General features: G+C 34.3%; 1 protein-coding gene across 1 annotated transcript in view; it reads right to left on the reverse strand.

Annotated features, from left to right (window-relative positions):
• LOC148943767 (ADAMTS-like protein 5) overlaps nt 1-13,121 on the reverse strand; it is a 184,833-nt gene that overhangs the window by 147,414 nt on the left and 24,298 nt on the right. The window lies entirely within an intron of this gene.

Here is a 13,121-nt window from a genome sequence, read left to right on the forward strand (position 1 = left end):
AGTGACCCCCCCCCCCTAAAAAAAATCGTTGCTGTAACATATTGTTACAAAAATGAACTTGAATTAACGAACTAGTTTTAAAGCAAGGACAATACACACGATTTCAAATAATAGACAATTTCAGGTGACAAGATATAATATTAAAAATTTAATAAACAAACTTAAATTATATCTCCAGATCCTGAGAATAATTCAATTCAAATAATTAGCTTTCATAATTCTACCACGCATACATACTTATACATAGTACGTAGTAAATAACATCATAGTATACATTATTGAGCCGTTAGTGACCCCCGCCCCCCCCTAAAAAAAATCGTTGCTGTAACATAATGTTACAAAAATGAATTTGAATTAACGAACTAGTTTTAAAGCAAGGACAATACACACGATTTCAAATAATAGACACTTTCAGGTGACAAGATATAATATTAAAAATTTAATAAACCAACTTAAATTATATCTCCAGATCCTGAGAATAATTCAATTCAAATAATTAGCTTTCGTAATTCTACTCATGATTTTATTCATTTAAAAATCTTGCCAAGATTCCGTCCTGATTTGACCAAAACGTTGCGGAAAGCTAGAGATTTTTTCTAGCACAAAAACGGACGGAATTTCCGCAGGGATTGCTAAATCCGCATGAATTTCCGCAATGTGTAAACGAACCATTACAGATTCAGACTATACAGAGACCTGAAATGCCTCCAGCCTCTTAAAATATATATAGATATCGTGTATAAAGCAAAAGATGAATGACACTATTTTGGCAGGACAAATAAATGTCCAGGAATTCATTTCAGCGGAGACACAACGTTTCAAGGTAAGTACTAAAGGCCGTTTCCATGGGGGTTAGGGGGTTCAACCCCCTCCCCCCACGAAATGTTTGACCACCCATAAAAACGTAACAAAAATGAGCGTAAACAAATTTCGATGCATTAAAAAATGTTTTACCCCCCCCCCCAAAGAATATATTATACCCCCCCCCCAAAAAAAAAAAAAAAAAAAAAACATGGACAGGAATATGTTGGCACTGTTCGTAAAAAGACTTTTGAAAATGCTACGATTGATATGGAAATCATTAGAAGTTAGAGAAAAAAACTTCATATATATATATATATATATATATATATATATATATATATATATATATATATATATATATATATATATATATATATATATATATATATATATATATATATATATATATATATATATATATATATATATATATATATATATATATATATATATATATATATATATATATATATATATATATATATATATATATATATATATATATATATATATATATATATATATATATATATATATATATATATAAAAAAAATATATATATATATATACATAGCTTGGAAAATGTACAATTTTTGACGTAAACCAGAATCAGAGTTGAAGTCAAGCGAGACTATTACAGCAGATTCCCTGGGACAAATACTTTTCTGTAGAATGCCCATTCAGAAATCTGTTGCTTTTGCATTAGCGCTAAGCACAGACAGGTGAGTTTCCAGGGACCATACTCCCGAACAAAATCTAAAATTTTTTTGAGATTTGCAATAAGTTCGCCATATTTTCTAAATAATTCACCTTTTTGTATTGTTTTGGAGGTTGTACCCACCCTCCCCATGTTGCCACCCTCGAACCCAAGCCTTATTATTTCATCTCAATGAAATATTGAAATGAATTATTATTATTTATTATTTCAATAAAAAAAATTATTTCAATTATATTATTTTCTTATTATTTCAATTATTTGGTGCCATGATCTGATATCATTAGCTTTGCAGTTTAATTATTGCAATAAATTATAAAGATGGCATCCATATAAAACAAAAATTCATAAATATTTTTATCTCTAAATGGACTACAGATAAATGGGTTGAGGTTGAAATTCGGCTCCTTCCTTTAATTAAATAAAAAAAAACAAGTTTTTTCAACTGAAAGTAAGGAGACATATTAAAAGTTAAAACGAATAAAAATTATTCTCTGTTTCAAGGGGGATGCTCCTCCCTCATCCCATCTTTGTAGTAAAGTCTTGAAGTTGTTTAAAAATAATTCTCATTTAAATTCATTGGCCATTGTGTTTCAGGAGTCGTTCTTAATTAGAACACAAAGCCAAATTTTGACGTAAAGAGCAACGGACAAGGAGAGGCAGTCCCCCTTATATACGGAACAATTTATATTCCGTATATGTAAGCTTTAATGCTGTTTACTCTCCTTCACCTGAATTTTTTTTATATATTTTATTTCTAATCGTTTTTTAAATCATATCTAGATATCAATCTCCCCAAGGTTTATGCTTTCCCCGAGAAAATTCCTCCACGAAACTTTGATCTCCACAGAAAAATAATCCTCGTGGAAAATCCCCCCAGAAAAGTTTCCGTATATTTCCAGTAACAAATACTATATCTAAACAATGGGCCAGTTGCATAGCTTACAATCCTTTCCCCAAGGGCTATAGAGGTCGCCTAGAACATCTCCTTTCAACTAGGCTGAATTAATAGGCTATCTTAAAATTCTAATCCGATGTCTTTGAGGGAGAGATGGGTATGGGAGGGGGGATGGTTGCCCTCAAATATTTTTAGTCACTTAAAAAAGGGCACAAAGGTTTTGATTGTCGTTCAAATGAACCCTCATCCGGTCTTCTACGCCGCCGTTCAAGAAAAGTAAAATAAAACAAATAATCAACAGAATTCCACATTTTTGTAAATAGGTACTTCAAACCTTTATAGAAGGTTTCTCTGATGTGCTGAATCTGACAGTGTGATATTCATTAAGGTTGTTTGATTTATTGGGTGCGTCACCAGTGGCGGATCCAGAGGGGCGTCCCCCCCAACCTCGTCTGACGTAGTGCAATTTATGTATCTAACGCATGATTGGGTTAATTAAACTTGCTTCTCACGCAAGTTTATCGAATTACCCTATTTTGCCCCCCCCCCCATAAAACAAGTCCTGGACCCGCCCCTGGGTGTCCCCCCCACACTTTTCAAAAATCAGGATTATTTTTTCAGACTTGTAGTTGTCAATGAGTAAAATTAAATTAAATAAATTTTATATATTAGGAATTAGCATAAAAAGCCAATGCTTTGCATATACTAATTGTTATCAAATTCCATTTGTTAGAGTTTTGGTTACTAATGGCCGACATGGGCGTAGGCAGCATATTGTCTAGGGGGGCTGTTGATAGTGTGATGGAGGGCCTTTTATCAACTGCTTTTCCAACCATCTGCTTTTTCAGCCATATCTAATGTAAATTTGAAGGTCTAGGGGGGCAGCTGCCCCCCTCCCTACGCCCATGATGGCCGAGCCACTCTTTATTTACAGTTCATTACCACAAACTGTTTGATAAAATGTTGTTCTTTTTTGACATTGTGACAATAATTGACGGTAATCTTTCTTCGTTTTATGCTTGACTTTTTGTATAAGAGAATTTGTGCTTATCTGAAGGTTTACTATTGCTCTGTAAATTTTGTTCTAAGATTTGCTTTTCTTACTAACTCTGCGAGAAAATAGTTTTAAAGTACCAAAGATGACAAAAATGTAATAGAATGGAATATAATAGAGTGAATGGAATGTCACAGAATAGAATGGAATAGTTAGAATTCTCAGAATCAAACCTATAGCATGATAACTTACTCGGTCATGTGTATCTACAAAAAAAAAAAAAAAAAAAAAAGGAAAAATATGGAATCCAATTTTTTATGAAAAAGACCTCCGTATGCAGTTATTGGTAGTAGCGAGGACCAAATACAAAACTGAAACGGATGGAGGACGGGGAAATAAAAAGAAAATCAGCTAAAAATATATCGCGTCAAAGACCTTTGCTTATTTATTTTCAGAATTTAACGTGGCAACAATGACAAAAATGTAGTGCTGCCTTAAAATTTCGTTATTTAGAAACCATAAAAAAAGCTTAAGAGATCGCAGTTTTCAGATATGAATAGATCTAAGATGACTCCAGAGGGGGGGGATGCCTTTATTTTCGTGTTCTTGGTATTTAACTTTATCCTTCCTTAAATTGACTTAATGAGCCAATTTGTGCTAACTTAAAATTTGGTGTTGCTATTTACATCTTATTGGAGGAGTTGTATTCCATTAGTTGCGTTATGAAGCAACAATAATGCTTTCACATGCATTTTCTTCTTCTTGTGATCAGTGGTCAGTGATTCGGAAACGCTAACAGGTAAATATTCGAGACTTATTTCCGATGTAGGAACGTGAAACGGAAGGGATTTTCTAGCTCCGAAAAGAAATTTCCTAAAGATCATGAAATGTCAGATTTGCATGGAACATAAAATAATATCTTCTCAGAACCTGAAACTAAAATTTTCTATTTACTGCAGATTTCTAGGTTATAATTCTGGAAAACTCGTTCTTGAAATCTAAAATTCTGGTCTTTTTTGTGAAACTTTGTGTTTCACCGAATTTTTCGAGATGTCATGCCTGCCGGAAGTTTTGCCCCGGAACCAGACTGCGACAGGCTTAGAAGCTATTTGAATTACAGGTAAAAAAAAACAGGCACCTTCTACCAGAAGATATATTCCCAACTAAACAAGGTAGCAAGTAAAAGATATGACCTTTGCGAAGTAGTGAAAAAAGTACATAAATTTTTGTCATCAAAAAGTCTACTACAGAGAGTTGTAAGATCTCAATCAAACTAGATGGGAATAAAATAAAGTGTCCTAGCAGTATTTTTTGAAAAACACCTGATCTGACGCCAATGGAGGAGGAAGGGTCAATAAATTTTGTCATCATAATATCCACCAGAATATGTTATCGAGTCCCAGCCTGAGATGTAAGAACTACTGTACTACATCTGCCTTTTGCAGCCGTGGCCCAAGTCACATCGAGCATCATTACCATCACAACATCCACCCGAAGATGTTATTGAATCCCAATTGGAGAAATAAGACAATATTCTACTTCTGTCTTTCGGAGCCCAGTCCCGAGTCCACCTCTGTGGGAAATAGGGCAAGAGGTGAACCAACACTTTTGTATTCACAACATCTACCATAACTGTTTATCAGATTTCTACAGAACTTGATAGAAATAGACATAAGAGCCACATTGCATCTTTTCGAGGTGGTTCATGATTATATGCGTAGGTTGAGGAAAACGATACATTGGATAAATTCAACTGTCTCCGCGCCAGAGCACGGACTGCACCAGTGCCTGAGCGCGGACTGAATCCGTCCGGAAAGGACTGATAAACTCGACTGTGTCCGATCCCCAAACAGTACAAAGACTTGAGCTTGTTCTGGCCAAACAGAAGGCTGGCCTACCACTTGGCGCATAATCATGTAATTTATCAATAAGCACGGGCTGATAAGCCAGTTGGGAGACAGAGATGTAGGGGAGACTCCAACCAAAACTGACAGCAGGAAAATATTGTCTTGTATCCCTGCTATGGATTAGGTGATACAGACTGGATGTCAAACAAGAAATATTACGAAAAAACAAATTTGTAAATCTATGATTGATGTGAAAATCACAGTTCCTCCATCTTCGGAAGGCATAAGCCTGAGCCCTTGATAGGTTGGCTGTTAAACAGTAAATGCATTTTGGCCAATGCTTGTACAAGATATAGCCTCCCAGTACCAAACTCTCGGAGGAGAGGCCGTAAAGACCCAAGAGCAGGCAGTAATGCTCGCCCAAAGCATGCTCAGGGGCAACTTTCTTGAACATATGAAGGACTGGCAATAGCGCCAAGAAGATCCCTTGAAAAGGAATCCAAAACAATCCAAAAGAGTTAGTCCTCTTGCTTAGTACCAGTTCTGAAGACAGAATGTCACTTGCCGCTGATGACTTGCGAAAAAATGGGTGATTCCTTACTCTTTTGAGACCTGATTGTTGCCTGCCCAAAATATTCTGAAGCTTGAAGGGGGGCTCTCCAGAAGAAGGGGGAATAATCGTGAAAAATTCGATACTATCGAGGAAGGATCGCATATAATGAAAATAAAAAGAGATAGGCAAAGCCTAAGCAACGTTTTGTTTTTCAAACGCACAAAAATTAACGACATTTCGGGAAATAGTTCCCTTCCTGCTCCGTCCATAATCTCATTTACACAACACCAGAAACTTCAAGAACAACCTACTCAGGACTTCAGTAGCTTCAGTCATTTTGTTAAACTACGCAAGTTATTTGCAAAACTATCCTCTTTAAGGCATTTTACTAAACTTGTTGGAACATTAGAATTGTTTTAAGTATTAAAAGACTTTACAGTAGAATAGCCGTTCATATACATTTCTGATTAAAGCCGTTTCACGATCCGTTTTGACTTGTCTTAAAGAACAGCTGAATCCTTACTGGTAGCGATATACTTTGCAACACCTTGTTTGGAAGCAAATTAAGTCTCTTAAGAGACTTAGTCTCTTAAGAGACAACTCGCAAATTAAGTCTCTAAGAAAAACACGCAATTGGCCTTGAACAACATAAGTTGAAGTTAAGATTCACCAGATTCACCTCACCAGTGAGGATTCAAATGCAAGTGGAAGTTCTTTGACGACAAACTCTCCCCCGAAGGATTCCCCGGGCAAGGCATTTGAAACACAAGGAACTCCGCAGGCTGAAAGTCCTGTTGCAGTTTAACAACCAACTGAAATTAAGGCAGAACAAGAGTCGAAGCAAGATTTTTATTCGCAGGAATCTGCGTTTCATGATTTTGGGAGCCACTAATGCCCATAATTTAATGAGTTCGTGATTATTACAGATAATCATTAGTCAAGGAGGAATAAATTCAATAATTTTATATTCTTACTTGCGGCGAGCTTTCTTGCAGTACCTTGTTTGGAAACAAATCAAGTCCCTTTTTGCATTTCTTTTAAGGTTTTAACGTAAAAGCACACGATTGGTCTTTGACATTCGAACAAGATAAGTTTGTTATTGCCTGCTTACAAACATACAAAAAGAAGTGGAGTAAGGTAAGAAAAAAAGGAAATGACAAAACATTGATGAAAAAAATCGATTTCTAAACAAAAAAAATGCAAAATACAAACTAATTCAAAAACCACGCGCAAATAATGCTAAATGACATAAAGAGAGACAAACAATTTAAACTCTTAATAAAAACATCGATTTTTAAATCATTTTATCACATCTTAAAAACCGGGAACAGGCTAGTTTAGCAAACAAATTATTCCTGAAAAACCAAGGGAAACCTCAAATGTCAACATATCCGCGAACGAACCTTTAACTACTCAGTTTTTAAATGATGGTAACAAACTTCCCAAAAACTAAGGGTTAATGCTAAAAAAGTGTGTTTTGGCAATTGAATTCGGTGCCCGGATAATTCACCTCCGGACAGTTCATACCCATGAAAAATTCCCCCAGATAGATCCCTCCTTTAAAGTTAACCCAAACTAAAATTCCCCCGGGAAATTTTCCCCGCATTCAAAATTGAGCAGCCAAAAGGAAAAATAAGACCGCCACCGCGTCCCTGCGATGACAACAAATGTAACTTCTGAATCTCCCGGTGAAAGTCATTATTTTTGACGAGTACCTCCATTATTTTCAATAGTCAAAAAATATGTCTCTTTTCACCAGTTCCACTAAATTCCTCTACCCCCTCTCCCTTCTGAAAAATTTTCTAGAAAGTGTACTTGGAGAAAATGTATAGGCAGTACTGGTATTTATGCGTATTCTTCAGGAAAACAAAAGCGGCTTTTCTGTTTTTAAGAGACCAGATCTCAAATCTTGAAATAAGATATCGAAATTGGAGATCCAAATTGGATGGAGTCTTAAAAGATATGGGATCTTGAATTTATTTAGGCATGAAGCACGGTCATATCTTTCTTAGAGAGAACGATTAGTACTACTCAAGCCTGTGAGACATTTTCGGATTTACGCTGAAACCTCCAAAAAGAATAATGTAATGAAGTAAATACGAAGGCGAAGGGTTTTTGGACCCGTACTTCTATTCAAAATCTCTAGGTTTTTGCGATTTGATCAATTATTTCCTACATTTTCACAAAATAACCATTTTTTGCATGTTTCTTAAGGTCTCCTTTCTCCCAGAAACTTGCGCATCTTAGCTTAATATAATCTTTTCTTCTTAAAAAAAAATGAGGAACAAACTAATCACTCAAGTACCATGGAGTTAGGATATATTTGTATGGTTGTCATCGTTTCTCTTTCTCTCTCTCTCTCTTCCACTTTCTCTTCCTCTCCCTTTCTGTCTTTCATATTTTCTGCCTAAGTAATTAAAATATAAGGTTGATAAACTCTTTTCCACTCGAAAAAGGAAAAAAAGGAATGAATATGATAAATATAGAGGGACTACCGACTTTCAAAAATCACGTGCCCCAGGTGGCGCGTGCTAAGGGCAGCAGGATTGTGCCGAGCGTTGCACAGAATATTCCCCGTCTGGTGGGATTGTGCAGCACACGTGGGGCTTCAAGATAGAAACCAAGTGGCGGAAAGTGGGCGACTCCTCGATCAATTGGCCCACTAAAAGTCCAAGAGACACGTCACGCAAAGCCGCCTGGATTTAGGCCTACAGTCATTTGTGGAGTTGTCGTCAATTCATTTGTTACTTTCTTTGTTTTAAATATAATATATAAATACATATATTTATATGAATTATTTAAGTTATTAAACATATTATGCTGCATTTATATATATTATAAATGAATATTTAAATTATTTGATTATAAATAAATACATATTTATTTATAAATATATAAATAGTATATAAAAATAAATTGATACAAATATGAATATAGTCAGGTCTAAAAATCAGACCTCAGGGGGTTGTGACTTGTGAATAATCCTGGTTAAAAACACCTATGTTGACAATCAATTAATCATGCTGATGTTTTATTGTATTAGCCTATTTTTTGGACTGAATCAGAAACATTTCGCTAGAGTAGTCTAGTCACGTCTCTTGTCAAGAAGAAAAAGTAAACTCAATAAAAACTAGGATGTATTAGGCCACCAAAAAAGTCTAATTGACATGTCACTCAGAGCATTTTAGGGTTACAAACCAATACAGAAACAAAATCGAAAAAAAAACTTGTTCGCTATTTTTTAGTGATTAAGAGAAAAAAACCTTTAAACACGTTTATTGTTAGCTGTACGTGCGCATCAATCATTCACCGATGACAGAATTTTCTTCGTTTTTTATTCGGAGTTTGATTGAAAAGGTAAAACCTGTTATCTGCATATATATTAAGAAAATAATTTTTTTTTTCCTAGTTGTTTCTTAAGATCCGTGCTGTTTTATTTTTGAAGTTTCAAAATAATAATTCAATATCACTTTACGCTTTACTTTTCTTATTGAAAAATTGTCAGATGTTACATTCACAAAAGAAAATAGATACATTCCCTCGCTTCAATGCTGGCTAGGTTAACTTAAAAGACATTTGTATAATATATAGCAGATTTAGGTAGCCTACAGGTAAAGAACATAGGCAAACATAGCTCTACCCCTTCGGGGAGGAAGTGTAGGTTTTCTTCGGGGGGGGGGGGCTCAAAACAACAAAAGAACATATTTTTGGGCCACAATTTTACGGGCAACAACTACAGTTTTACACAATATTAGGGATATGCTTGTCCCTAATAAGAATTTTGGTCAAGTTATGTACTGTTGCCTACCTACTTATTTATACATACTTTTTAAATTGGTTTTTCATTTTATTTCGGTTTTTGTATTATGAATTTGAACTATTTTAATTACTCTTACAGTTCGAATTAAAACTAACATTTTGGAGTAACGAAACCTTGGGTTGCACGTGTTGCGATTTGCGAAAAAAAACACAATTCGAGCTTTGAATTGCAAGTTTTAAACATCAGAATATTTACTTTGTGGGAAAAATGCACAAAAGTATTGTCAAAATCGCAGACATAATCGAAATATCGGAATAGACATAACCTACTTTTTCCTATTCTTGCATAAAATATATTGGTATTAATGCTATTATAATCTATAATTTGTATTTTTCAATCCATTGCTGTTAATATAAATTTTATTTATAATAATTATTATAAAAATACAATAGAAATTTAATTTTAAATAATAGAAATTATTGCCACAAAATAGTCAGCAGAATTCTAGTCATCTCTATGAAATCTCACAGAAATGAACAGCTTTTGAAATTTGTTTTTCAACTAGTTTTTCAAAATTAGACAATTAGTCATTAGTAATTAGGCAATTAGTTTTTCAAACACATTTTTTTTTCGAAAAAGTGCATTTTTTATAATTAGGCATTTAATTGATTCCGTACTTTTTCTAGCATTTAATGAAAACTTTTAACGCATGGGACTTTATGTTTTTCCAAAAAAAAAAAGCTGGCAAATATAGTTCACTTTCAGCAAAATTGGTGCAGTTATCCTCAAAATATAGTGTGTTACAAACTAAGGGTTAAACGAAATAGGCGCATCCATAAGCAAGCATTGTTAAGACGTAACTTAGGTGAGATGGCTCGACTTCCCCAAAACACCAAGAACAGTGAAATAAAATACGAATGTTTGAGTTGATTAAGAGGTAACTTGCATAACCACATATATCTTCAAAAAAGTGAAAATCCATTCTTAATGACAAAAAGCCGCAATAAGCAGGTATGCAATTTTTGTAGTACCGATCGACGAATTTAAAAAAAGAAGCCTGGGCAAAAAACAATAAAATATAAGCTAAAAATAAATGGCACCAAACAGCTTAAGAAGATGTGATTGTCTTTGTGGATTAACAGATTGTTAGTGTTTGAACTTTGTACGGATGAAAAACGTTGTCAAATTTAATTAATTAATTTCGTCAGTTAATTTTCACGGTTCAAAGTGCCGAAAATGACAGAATTGTGGTACTGCCTAAAAACTTCATAGTTTCGGAAAAAAAAACTCTTGTAATGTCGGGGTTATCATGCATGAATAGACCTAAAACGGATCGGGGGCATAATTTATTTTTATTTTGCTGTCCTTGATACTTTACCAAAAATTACCATTGCCTCGCAATAGCGTTTGAAATATGTCGCTTGTCTTTAGTAACAGCATGGGCCTTTAGCTTTGACGGTAAATGAAACGCACGTATTTCAAGTTTCTTCCTTTTTAAGCAAATGATTTTTACAGCAAAATCGTTAAAATAGATTACACCCTTTTTAGATTCGTCTTTTTTTTGTACTTTTAGCTGCTTTTACAGTGAAACAAAGCGTTTGGACTGAGGTATAAGGTAGAATAATTTTTCGCCGCTCCTATCCTGCAAAAGCCTAAGAAATTCTGACAAAAATTGTGTGCAGTTTTTTTTTACAAGAGCACAGCACATGCATAAAATGGGGTGCTTCTATTATGAGAGTGGCGCCCCTTAATAACCCAAATATGAAATTAAAAATTATAGTTATTTAATGGGAATAATAAATGAGCCGCTTCTTAATACGCTACGCTTGATAGTCAAGAATTATAATTACTCAATGGGCCAAGGAAACCGAAACATGACCAAAAATAAGCATTTATTTTATTATGTGATTTGCCTGTCTGTGGTTCTTCGTCACTAAACAATTTTATTTCAATTCTTTATTCAATTGTTATTACCTTATTACATACAGTAACTAATTACAGCAAAAATTGAAATGCAGAGAGCATGACGTGCATTCTAAAATCATAATTACATAGAGGCAGCATTGCAAATAATTATCTCCAAAACATAGTGGAAAAGTAGTTTTATAAGTAGATGGAAGCTCTCGCAGTCTATAATTAAGACAACGCTACCTAATTCCAACCTTTTTTGTGCTGTTTTAGAATTGAGATGCGCCAAATGTGGCCCTACAAAAGGTTTATCCACGTTTCGCTCTTTTTATAGCTAGATTAGTGATATACAAAGTAAGCCAAAATCAAACAGTAAATGATAAGGGGCTTCAGCTGCCTCTGCATTGAAAAAAAAGAAGAAAAAAGCATTATGGTATTTTCATAAATAATTCCTAAAACCAAACTGGAAAAAAGAATATTGCAAAGAAGAAAGGCAAGAATATTTCCAGCCAGTAAAATAGGGAAGGATAACTACGCGAATATTTCGTTCAAGACAGTGGCGGATCCAGGGGGCGCCCCCCTAACGTTGTCTAAAGTAGTGTAATTTACCTATTTAACGCTAACTTGCTTCTAACGCATTTTATCGGATCAGCCTATTTTGAGCCCCCCTCAAAAAATCCTGAATCCGCCCCTGTGTCAAGACCTCCGCTCGCCTCTGTCTCAGTGCACAAAAGTAAATAAAGAATTAAAAAAAAAAACAGGCAAAAGCCCTAAGGACAAAATAAAAACAAAACAAACCTCAAAAACCAAAACACTAAATTTAAAATAGCCTTCTCGAAGCAACAGTGAAAAGGTAACAAAATTTATTAGCCTATTTTAAATTTAGGGTTTTGTTTTTTATGTTCGCCTCGCCCCCAGATTTCGAAAAATTCTTTTTTGTATCTGCGTAACAGAATAGTGAAGATTCTTAATATCTTCCCTATGTTTTCATGAATTGGTACCCCTCTAAGTGATAATAATATAAAACGTGGTAACAATATAATGAGTGATAAAACAAATGATGAAAATACAAATAATAAGGATGATATGCATTAGTCCAGACACACACACTAACTTTTTTTACGGGCGGGTGATAACTCAAAAAAACGAAAAATAGTCAAATTATTTGGAAAACACAAGAAAACATGAGAAAAATTACAAATGAGCAATCTAATTTCGGCAATCTATTTTTAGATATGATGAATAGGGCATACTCTAATACATTACAAACAGAGATTTTATTTGTTTTGGCCCCTTTGATGAAATAATGTAGTCCCTTCCGAACATTCAAATCTGAAACTTGCAATCTAAAGTTCTTTTCTTAAAGTTTCCGGCAGAACTTATGGAGCGGTAACAACTTCTAAATTGGTTCATTACTGCTGCCAAAACACACACAACCCTGCAAAAGTGCCCAAATGTCATTGATAAACTATTCTAATTACCAGCTCGATTTGAAAGGATAATTAGTGAAAGGTGGGTATTTAGAAATGATAACTAAGCAAATGAATAATATATAAATGACGGTTTAGTGTGCAATAGACAAATTGAAAGCATAACGATGAAACCATATCTATAAATCAATTAAACAAGGTTTTTCAAAGAA

This window comes from Artemia sp. Qi Xiang Cuo, chromosome 15 (genome assembly GCF_049724085.1).
Source record: "Artemia sp. Qi Xiang Cuo chromosome 15, ASM4972408v1, whole genome shotgun sequence".
Taxonomy (NCBI): domain Eukaryota; kingdom Metazoa; phylum Arthropoda; class Branchiopoda; order Anostraca; family Artemiidae; genus Artemia; species Artemia sp. Qi Xiang Cuo.